Here is a 12,089-nt window from a genome sequence, read left to right on the forward strand (position 1 = left end):
GGAGTATTCATGTTAAATGGTACGTCAGTTGGCTAGCACTATAAAACTGACATTAGTACAGACTAACACACACACACACACACACACACACACACACACACACATGCATGCACATTGCTTTATAATAGCAATAATCTGGAATACACAATTAACCTCATTTCACCTAGCCTTACTTCTGATTCACAGTTTGGTAAAGGTGGACCAGTCGTTTATAACAATAACTATTTAAAGCAGCATTAAATAAATTTCACTCACTCACTCACTCACTCATTCATCGTGTTGAGGGAGTTATCACAGGGTACTGTCTCGAATGACACTCGCTGAAGCTACAGAATCGAGGAGACTTGATAATTTACAGACCGCCGTTATGGAGATGGAATATTGCTGGAATATTCACTCACTCACTCACTCACTCAGTATCATGTTGGAGGAGTTATCACATGGTACTGTCTGGAATGACACTCGCTGAAGCTACAGAATGGCCGGTGCAATAAGTGTTTAAGATGGTTGAAACTGATTAGTTACCAATGTTAATGATGGATGGAATACTACGTCTATTACATCATTGCCATAATCCTTTATTATGGGTGTCATCACACTATAAAAATCTTTTTGATTTTCAACAGATGTCCTCTTCACCATCAGATGACCCTAATTGTTTGTGTGGATAATAGTCTCCTCTGGCAGGAAAACGGGTGGCCTTGTCGTCTAAGGCGCCACGATTTGCTGTGCATAGTTGCATAGCCAGACATGCGCCAGACTGCATCAGCTGGTAGTGGACCGGGATGTTGTACACTGGGTTCTTGTGTTTCTGATGTATATGTGGGGGCACGGGTGGCCAAGTCGTCTAAGGCGCCGCGATTTGCTGTGCAGAGTTGGGTCCCTTGGGCACACCAGAAACCTATGATTGTGGGTTTGAATCCTGGTTTGCCTAGATTATGTTTCTAGGTTTGTCAGCACCATACCGATGCTCGTGGGTTTCATCGAAGTGGTAAACGTCGAAGACCTGCATCACTTCGGGCTTTCCTCCCACATTTAGCTGACACAACTTGATATAACTGGAATACTGCCAAAAGCAGCGTTATACACAACTCACTCATTTACTCATTCCGGTGAAAATCACTCAAGATGTTATGTGATTTTATGTCAATCATGACATTGTGAAACTGTAAAATAAACAATAAATTTTGAGTATAATGCTTTATAGCCTTACACAATATGTAATCCCGCGAACACTATACATGCAGCATTTGTTACTGACATAATGATTACAATAAGAAGGATAGAAAATACACAGAGCTGAGACTGACAAAGGCATTGCTGTTGCTTTTAGTGCCGTAATAGGATGAGGTCACAAGACACGTCTCACCTTGTTATCTCCCTTGCCTCAGGAAGATGCAAGCTCCTCACAGCGATAGTCCGTTCGCGGAGCTCTCTATACTATCGCTGCCACCAGTCAAAACTCCCCACTGTGAATAGGTGGCCACAACCATGCTTGGAGTTGAACTCGCAACCGAATGACCCTTATGTTTACAAACAAGTGACGACTGTCGTGACGTCGAATACACTTATCGCTGCTAAATTACTTTCTTCGTTTGTCAATTTGAATTTCTGTTTCATTAAAACTATCGTGTTATTGATATAATAAGAATGTAATGGAGAATTTGGTTGATTTTCCGTTAGTCTGCAATCTCGAACCAATCTGATTATAAAAACAACAAAGTAAATTCATCTGGAAAACATGGTCAGTCGTAAACCTTTTCAAAATGAAATATGATAGCATTCCCAAAGACATAAACAAAAGTATAAACGTTACTACATATGGGGTTAGAGGGCAAATTTCAAGATTCTTGTAATGGCCGCGCCCACACTGGTGGCAGCGATGTTACCGAGAGTGTAACGAAGGTGTCACGCGCTGGGAAGGAGCTTGAGGAAGATGTTATCTATGTGACAACTACCAAAAGTGTGCTTCATATTTTCAGATGTTTTTTTGAGATGTTGACTCTAGCACACAGAGAACAGAAGTGAGGTTTTCCTGCCTGGAGCATGCACAGAACAATGCTTGAGGAAAACTATTATTCACAGAAGTTAATAGGGCCAGCTGATGGTGAAGAGAACTTCTGTTGAAAATCTAAAATATTTATAATGTTGGTTGGTTGGTTGTTTAACGCAACACTCAGCAATATTCCAGCTGTATGACAGCGGTCTGTAAATAATCGAGTCTGGATCCGACAATCCAGTGATTAATATCCTGAGAATCCATCCACGCAATTACAATCGATGACATGCATCAACCAAGTCAGCGAGCCTGACCACCCGATCCCGTTAGTCGCCTCTTACGACAAGCATAGTCGCCTTTTACGGCAAGCATGGGTTGCTGAAGACCTATTCTACCCCAGGATCTTCACGGATGGTGTTGTGACAGCCATAATACATGGAGTGTGATCATTTTCCTACCAGATACCAGGGCATGGTCTCACTACATCACACATTAACACTGGTTCTGTAGGCTTTCCTCCTCAGTGCAAAACAAACCGTATTCGACGTAATAAGTGCCCGGGGCGCTCTCAAAATTAGAAATGGGTGGCTCTTATTTGAATATAATTTTGGTGAGAAAACCCCCCAGAATTGACAGATTGTAAATTTTGTAGTTTATGCTGACAGCCTGAAATGATACAAAATAAAAGTATGTGCAGATCATACACGACAGACATATTTTCCAGAATTTAATTGCCAGTAATTCAGGGTGCATATAACACACATTATATACACAAATAATTAAGTCTTAAGCAATTATATAATAATAAAAATCTCCTCAGGCGTTTATTAGAGCGTTGTGCTTATTACGTCGAATACGGTAGTTGTCATGTTAATGTTAAACCCTAATAAACAGTTAGACCAACCAGTCCATAAAACTGAAATGCACCTGTCAGATTTTGTATTTTTTTCAGCCAAATGACCAACTTTTTGGCTTTCAAAATCTGTACATGTAAACAAAAAAGTCTGGTTTGGGCTTCAAATGTAACTGACAGGAGAGGAAGGGCCAGGATGGGTGAACACTAAACCAATTTGATGAAAAACAACACATAATCAGTTGATATGCCACCACTGAATCCACCATTGGACTTTCTCTCACCTCAAGATTTATAAATTATATATTAATTTGTTTTGGAGTCTCTGACTGCTTCCAGTCTGGCCTTTGTCTCCGACTTGGATCGGTGTCTCCGGGCATTCTGGCTATACAGGAGCAAAATGGTCCGCTTGTACGACATTCCTCTTAAGTATAGATTTTCTGAGCGGCATTTTGGAAGCTGTATAAGTATTTTTTGTATTATTTGATAAACTTTATCCATCATCATGAAAAGGTATAATTTTTATTTTTTAAAATATTAAAAAATCAACAATGATAAAATGCTGGGTTTTTTCCAGATTTTAATTATTATTCTTTTAAGTAAATACAAAATGTAACCTTTGATAAATGCCAGAAATTGAAACTGACCACTCAGTGACCATCATTATGCTGATTAAGCAAATTAATGTCTGAAATGTTGAGGTAAAATGTCCATCCAAAGCATGAGTTAATTCTCAAATCAAATCATGTTTGACTACCAGTAGATTCAGTATGTCCATCAAAGAAATCCATCAAATTATCAGGCAATTTTTAAGATGGACATTACATTTAGCAAAACAGATTTTCAGTACTTTTCAGCAATCTTTTTGTGATAATAAAGATGACTTGTACAGCGTTTTACATGGCGCAGGAACCCATCATATTTAGCACAATTTTCATCTCATTAAAATCTTCTATGAGTCAAATTTGGATGCAGCATATTTTCATCAGCCAGTACTAGTTCCTGCATAAACATCTAAGGAACTGTAAGAGAAATAGCTTATTTATTCATGCATTACATGGTGTTTGAATAATATGAATGGCCAAGATGATATAATTTGTTATAAATATCCTGTAGACAAAAGTTAAACCCACACATGACCCTCTGTTGGCATGGCCGGATAAAAATATGCTGTCAGTTATGATGACTCACAGTTTTAATTGAGAAGCTAAGTGAATATCTACTTCTCATCATCATCATCATCATCATCATCATCATCATCATCGTTGTTGTACCATCTTTATAAAGCTATACAAGTGCATCATCATTATCATCATCATCATTAGCATCATCTTCATCGTCATCATCATCATTATCATCAGTAATTTTCATCCCAGTTAAAAAAATAACAATCTTGAATGCCTTTAAGTACTGTTATTTCCTTGGAAGGATTTACAACCCTAGTCAACTGAATTTATGATGAAATATAGAGAGAGAGAGAGAGAGAAAGAGAGAGAGAGAGATAGAGAGAGAATAATGTTTATTATAGTGTCACATGTTATATACACTTCTTACTAAAACATGTACACGAACAATAAAATATAACATCCGACCAGGTATGGGCTACGAGACACTTAGACATAAAAGCAAATTATAACGTCATGATATGGATAAGGTAAAATAAGACATATACTAATTAACACAATGTTTAAAATTAAGGTTGGGTTATGACAACGCACGCTCGCACGCACACGAACACACACACGCCAAATTACTTATAAAGTCACGCACGCAATCATACACAAACACGTTGATACCCACACACCCACCCCACACCATACCACACACACACACACGCACACACAAACACACGCACGCACACACACATACCATAGGTACATTATACCACCCACACGCACACACACACACCATACGTACTGTATACCCCCCCCAAAAAAAAAAAATATGAAAATCATTTGAAAGAACAAAAAAAAGTAGTCCTTGTGTTTAGAATTCAAGTTCAAACATGCTGTATAAACTAAACAGTCCCTACAGATACAAAAATATAAAACTGGATAATTTCAACAAAATCATTAAAGTAACACGAAACACAAAGCAATCACACTTAAACTTGTAGAGTTTATTTTTACTACATTAAGAAAAAGGCATTTAATTTGATTACATTAAAAAGTACCTGCATTGCCAAGCAGATGAAAGGCACTCTGCGCTCGCCTTCAACTATGATTGTGGGCTGTGGCTATATATAGCTGCTTGCCTTGACATCGATGACAAGAGGACAGTTCTCGGATATTGAGTGTTTCCTAGAAGTCGTGCAGTACACGGAAAAACACTAACATTCCACCATATTGATCACACAAAGAAAAAAAACCCCATTTCATTGTGGTTGTTTCTTAGTAACATAATCTCATGTCAGTATGACATTACTGTCTATATTTCTGTGATAATGAAATCATTCAGTTATCATCTATGTAGTACAAATTATTTATTTCTCAAACATGATTTTATTATATTCATTATTTCATCTGTTCTTTATTCATTCTAAATTGTTGTTAGCTCCTATATATCTTCGCATGTGTTTATGATCTATCATCAAAATGAAGATATAATATTTACCGGTACTTTACAAACTTTTGTTATTTATTTAATTTTATTTAATTTGGTAAGTGATTGAGTATGGTTTTTCGCAATATTCCAGCAGGGACACACCAGAAATGGGCTTCACTCATTGTAGCCATATGGGGAATCGAACCCAGGTCTTGATATGATAAGAGAAGGCTTTGATCACTTGGCTACCCCCTTCCCCTTAATTTCATAAGAAATCTGACCTAAATAATCTAAGCTTTGATTACGTCATACTTTGAAAGTAATGAAAGTTATTCTAATTATATCAAAGTTATGCAACTTTTCACATTAATTTTCTAAAACTGTCATTATAATTATATGATATCTTACAATGACCACTTGAAATTTTCCCTTTCTTTCCTACTTATTAATATACTTTAATATGTGTTTAATTTAATAATGATCATGGCCACCTGTAAATTATACCTGGGGGAGACTGAGGATGTGAACAATAACATTCAAAGAGCCTTGTCACACATTGCAGCCACCCAATCCTCATTGAAGTCAGCTCTTAATTGGCCCGTGAAGATCCAGAGTAGAATAGGTCTTCAGCAACCCATGCTTGCCGTAAAAGGAAACTATGCTTGTCGTAAGAGGCAACTAACAGGATCGGGTGGTCAGGCTCGCTGACTTGGTTGATGCATGTCATCGATCCCAATTGCGTAGATCGATGCTCATGTTGTCAATTGTTGACTGTAGGGAAGAGTTGATATTGGCCAAGGTCGATAAAACCGGCATACCCTGGTGTCGGGAGGTAGGACGTGATGACATGACATTTTGGGGGGTTGACTATGGTGATACGAGGAGTGTTCAGGCAAAATGGGTTTTAGAGGCTGAAAGTTTCCTGGATGTTTCCGCACAAGGATCAAAAAGTAGAAGGAAGAATGCATAGCGTGAGTTAGGATTAGATTAAATATATGTCTCTTTCACAACTGACATTTTTATTGGCTTTAGGTGAGGTGAAGGTGAGATGAAATGGGGTTTAATGTCTCGTCCAGGATTATTGCACTTATATAATGACGTACTGGTACATGCACATGTGTGTGTGTGGCTGCTTGTACTAAAGAACTAAAAAAACACACACTTTTTTTCGATCTCAGATTTTAAATAAATGCAGTTAATATACAAAATATATACATATTCAAACAACTCAATTAGTACTAATTGGGCCTTGCCACAAATACAGCGTATCAAAGGTTTTTATGTCTTTTTACACGTAAAAGTGTGTAAAAATATGAACAAAACAGACTGTTGTGAAACTGAGCATAACCAGGTGTTAGTGGATCAAGGTGAATGTCCATGACCTATGACACCTTGACGACAGGTGAAAACAGGTGCTTGAAACCCACATGCATGTGATTTGTCAGTGGTTAGTGATTTGTGAGTGGCATTGTGGGATAGTGAATCATCGTCAAAATATCAGAACGTAAAAGTAACATATTCCCTTCTCAAACAAAAACTTACATGTCATTATTATTATGTACACAAACATAGCTGTTATTTTTATTGTTGTTTTTATAACTTTTTTCCCAGGCTAATTTGCATAATGCCTATAGCCTGTTTCTGCCATGTCAGTTTGGACTACCACTAGACCACAGAGGCGGTCTTCACTGGCTTGAAATGTAAGTCACTCAAAACTTTCAGAGGTTGTGACAGGATACCCCAAATGACCATGGGCGATGGATCAGAAGTATGACATGTTGTATAAATCTATTACTTTCTTATACTGATGGACATTCATGTTTTGTTTGTTGTTGTTTAAAGCCACACTCAGCGATATCCCATCTCTATGAAGGAGGCTGGTAAATAGCCAAGTCTGGACCACACAAACCAGCAAATACCTATGCTGTTGGGTTAGGATGACATGTCATTCAAGTCATCGAGCCTGATTATGACAAGCATAGGTGCTGAGGAACTACTTCTAATCCTCATGGGGTAACATGTATGTCTGACCTGGAATTCCCATAGAGTACTCTTTTGCGATTGTGTCTTTGTAATTTGTGTGGGTATTTCCATTCAAAGTGTGCGCATATTCCATAGTTTTGTAGGCCTCTGTTGTTTCTTTGGTAGGCCTGTCATAACCAACATTGAACACATAGAGAATCCCACCCGAGTGTCTTTTGATATCAAATATATCAACACAAGTTGAAAAAAGTGGAAAAACTCTGGGTCTTGCCTTGTTAATATATTTGATATCAAAAGACACGAGGGTGAGATTTTATTTATCATCCAACATCATTCATTCCATTGTTGGGCACTTTCTTCTTTTCATAAACATTTAACTTTTAAATCTGATATTCAGTACCCTTATGTTCATCTCTCTGTTCATCTTCTGTAATGTTTTGTATTTTTATGTCTGTGGAGGAATTGTAGACTCTCACCACTCACTAAGCATCATCCGAAGAGTGAGTGAGTGAGTGAGTATGGTTTTACGCCGCTTTTAGCAATATTCCAGCAATATCACGGCGTGGGACACCAGAAATGGGCTTCACACATTGTACCCATGTCGGGAATCGAACCCGGGTTTTCGGCGTGACGAGCTAATGCTTTAACCACTAGGCTACCCGACCGCCCCTCATCGTCAGAAGAAACCTACTGTATAAATGAGGTCACTGGTTCATGATTTCATTCATGTCAGCTTGGATGAGTCACAGGATTTCCACGAAACAGGTTCTCTACGCCACACACACTTTTCTTCTCATTCAACTGAAAATCATAAATCACTTCAAGTAAAAGATAAGAGCGGAAATTGGGTTTAATGTAGCGTCCAAGATTATTGCACTTATATAGCGACGTGCATGCACGTGTATGTGTGTGTGTGGCTGCTTGTACTAGTCCGGACTAATGCTGATTTATAGTGCTAGCTCACTGAGATACTATGCCAAAGTTTAACATGTATACCCCACTCAGACACAGTATACTGACTCCAAGCCGACCAGTCCTTGTTTTAGCCCCTTGAATGCCGAGCGCCAGACAGGGTAAGAACAAGTACCATCTTTTAACGTCTTTTGGCATGACGCGGCCGGGGATCGAACCCCGGACCTTCCGCTCTCCGGGCATATGCTCTACCACTAGACCATGGAAGCGGTTTAAAAAATAAGAGGACCAATTAAAGTATATTGGATACAAAGGTACTACCCCTGAAAATTTTAAGCACAGTTAAACATGTTTTGCATGAAAGACACAGGCAGCAAGCATTCCTAAATCTGTATTGACAACATTATTGGGAAATATAAGATAGCTACGCGATTAATCGCAAAGAACAATGAAGAATGAAACATGTTTTATTATAAAACATTATTTTATTAAGACATAATACCTGGAGATTCAAACATGTTCTCGCAACTTGATGGCGTAAATTGGATGGATGTTATTTTTGTCTGGTACTAGTATCTGGTGAGTTGTTCCCCATAGATGTAGCTCAGCAACACAGGTAAACGCAATCTTCGTGGGAGATATATGACATCACTATTGGGACAAAAGGTACTGCTAATCGATGTGAAAAGTGTGACAAAATCCGTGAAATACCACACTTATCCCCCCTGTTTATATAATAGACTTCAGGGAGTCATTATTTAAATATGAGTAAATATTTTTAAAGCTTGTACTTTTTAAAAAGATACTTAAAGAGGCTGTACCCATAATGGTTTATTCTTCCTGCAGTGTTTTATTCTATGCTAAACAACGACCATGAGTCGTTTATTTCTTAAATAAATAGACTCCACATCATCATGGACTCTCATAATGACAGACAGGCCTTCATAATGACAGACAGACCCTCATAATGACAGACAGACCCTCATAATGACAGACAGGCCCTCATAATGACAGACAGACCCTCATAATGATAGATAGACCCTCATAATGACATACAGACCCTCATAATGACAGACATACCCTCATAATGACAGACAGGCCTTCATAATGACAGATAGACCTTCATACTGACAGATTTTCATAATGACAGACAGACCCTCATAATGACAGACAAACCCTCATAATGACAGACAGACCCTCATAATGACAAAGACCCTCACACTGACAGACAGACCCTCATGACAGACAGACCTTCATAATGACAGATATACCTTCATAATGACAGACAGACCCTCATAATGACAGACAGACCCTCATAATGACAGACAGACCCATTATGAGGGTCTGTCTGTCATTATGAGGGTCTATATGCCATTATGAGGGTCTGTCTGTCATTATGAGGGTATGTCTGTCATTATGAAGGTCTGTCTGTCATGAGGGTCTGTCTGTCAGTGACAGACAGACCCTCATAATGACAGACAGACCCATTATGAGGGTCTGTCTGTCATTATGAGGGTCTATATGCCATTATGAGGGTCTGTCTGTCATTATGAGGGTATGTCTGTCATTATGAGGGTCTGTCTGTCATTATGAGGGTCTATCTGTCATTATGAAGGTCTGTCTGTCATTATGAAGGTCTGTCTGTCATTATGAGGGTCTGTCTGTCATTATGAGGGTCTGTCTGTCATTATGAAGGTATGTCTGTCATTATTCCTGGAGTATGACCCTCATAATGACAGACAGACCCTCATGACAGACAGACCCTCATAATGGCATATAGACCCTCATAATGACAGACAGACCCTCATAATGACGTATAGACCCTCATAATGACAGACAGACCCTCATAATGACAGACAGACCTTCATAATGACAGACAGACCCTCATAATGACAGATAGACCCTCATACTGACAGACAGACACTCATAATGACAGATAGACCCTCATAATGACAGACTCTCATAATGACAGACAGACACTCATAATGACAGATAGACCCTCATAATGACAGATAGACCTACATACTGACAGACAGACCTTCATAATGACAGACAGACCCTCATAATGACATATAGACCCTCATAATGACAGACATACCCTCATAATGACAGATAGACCCTCATAATGACAGACAGACCCTCATACTGACAGACAGACCCTTATATGCATACTTAAAGAACTGAATACACTGGGTCAAGTTAGGTCATAAAAAATATATGACAAAAAAATTAATAATGGTCATAAATATGTTTTATTCAACACTGTGACACGCCGTTCTAATGAGAGAAGTTTTTTACATAAACATAAATATTCACTGAAAGTAAGTTGTTTTCTTTTTCATGATGAGACATTCAACTTGGCTAATTGTTTATGGTTTTCATGTGAATGTTTCACGATAAAACGCAAACACACACATATATGTGTGCACAATGTTTACAAGTGAACATGATGAAACTACCTGTGTTCACATGCCTGTATCTATACTACTCTAAAGAAGTTACAGAACACCAGTTTTCTTCATGACTGTTGTTATATTTGCTTACCATGACAGATTAACGGTAGAAATATGAAAAAATCAGGTGTTCTTTAACATCTTTTGAGTAGTATAATGATATGACAATTAATGAAGAACACCATATGATTAAGGTGCTTTCTGGCCAACACAAGTGCAAATTTCACATTATGACAAAAGGTTGAAAAACAATTCCCGAAAAGTTTTGAAAGAGTTCATATGACTGACAACTTCCATTTTTCTTTTCACACTTTCTAGTTTTGGACTTTCCAGTGGGAGGACTCTAAAATAGTGAAAAAAGTCAAGTGTATGTACAGCCGTTTCACCATGAGCAGGATCTTGATCCAAACTGCTTGTTTTAGATCACAAATTTCTTCTTTGCCTTTGAAAAGTCATTACCGTATTCAACATAATGAGTGCCCTTATTAGAAAGCTCTTATTAGAATATTATTTTGGTGAAAAAATACAACAGAGTTGAAATATTGTAAATTTCGTTGTTAATGCTGACAGCCTGAAATGTTTATAAACGTCAGATATATTTTTCCAGAATTTGATTGCCCATAATTAAGGGTGCATATAACACACAAGTGCGTATTATACACGAATAAATAAGTCTTGTGTACATTGGTCAATTGGAAGGGGTGGTAATTGGGATTGTTCACTAGCCATTATATTAGCAAATATGGCCGTGGGCGCTTATTAGAGAGGGGCTCTTATCATGTCAAATACAGTATATTGTATAATATTCAAAGTTGAATACAACAAGACAAATGTCTAGTATTCAGTCCTTTGAACTCTTCCAGAAAGTTTCATAGCAAGTTTCCAAAGGTTTCCCCAAGTTTAGATTCGTCAATTTTATTGGACAAAAAAAATAGTCCTCACAACCCATCCTTGTTTGCACAATGTCAGTAGTAGGTATCCCATGTCAACAATACACCTTCATTGATGGAATTCAACAGAAAAGACATACAGACACCAGAATATATACCTAACTTGACCAGAAAGAAGGTCTGGACATGACAAGTTACTGTGCAGAGTTTTGTCCCTCAGCCCTTAATCTGACTTTTAGAGAAATCAATGGTGATTCCTGCAATATCACGGCGGGAGACACCAGAAATGGGCTTCACACATTGTACCCATGTCGGGAATAGAACCCGGGTCTTCAGCTTGAGGAGCGAATGCTTTAACCATTAGGCTACCAGACCGCCCCTCCCATACATAGAATGATATCACTTTCTACGAGAAAAAGTGAGGGATCATTTGATCGCTCTAGGATGGGCCAAGC

Source organism: Haliotis cracherodii, unplaced genomic scaffold (assembly GCF_022045235.1).
Source record: "Haliotis cracherodii isolate W230 unplaced genomic scaffold, xgHalCrac1.p SCAF_3, whole genome shotgun sequence".
In the NCBI taxonomy this organism is placed as follows: Eukaryota; Metazoa; Mollusca; class Gastropoda; order Lepetellida; family Haliotidae; genus Haliotis; species Haliotis cracherodii.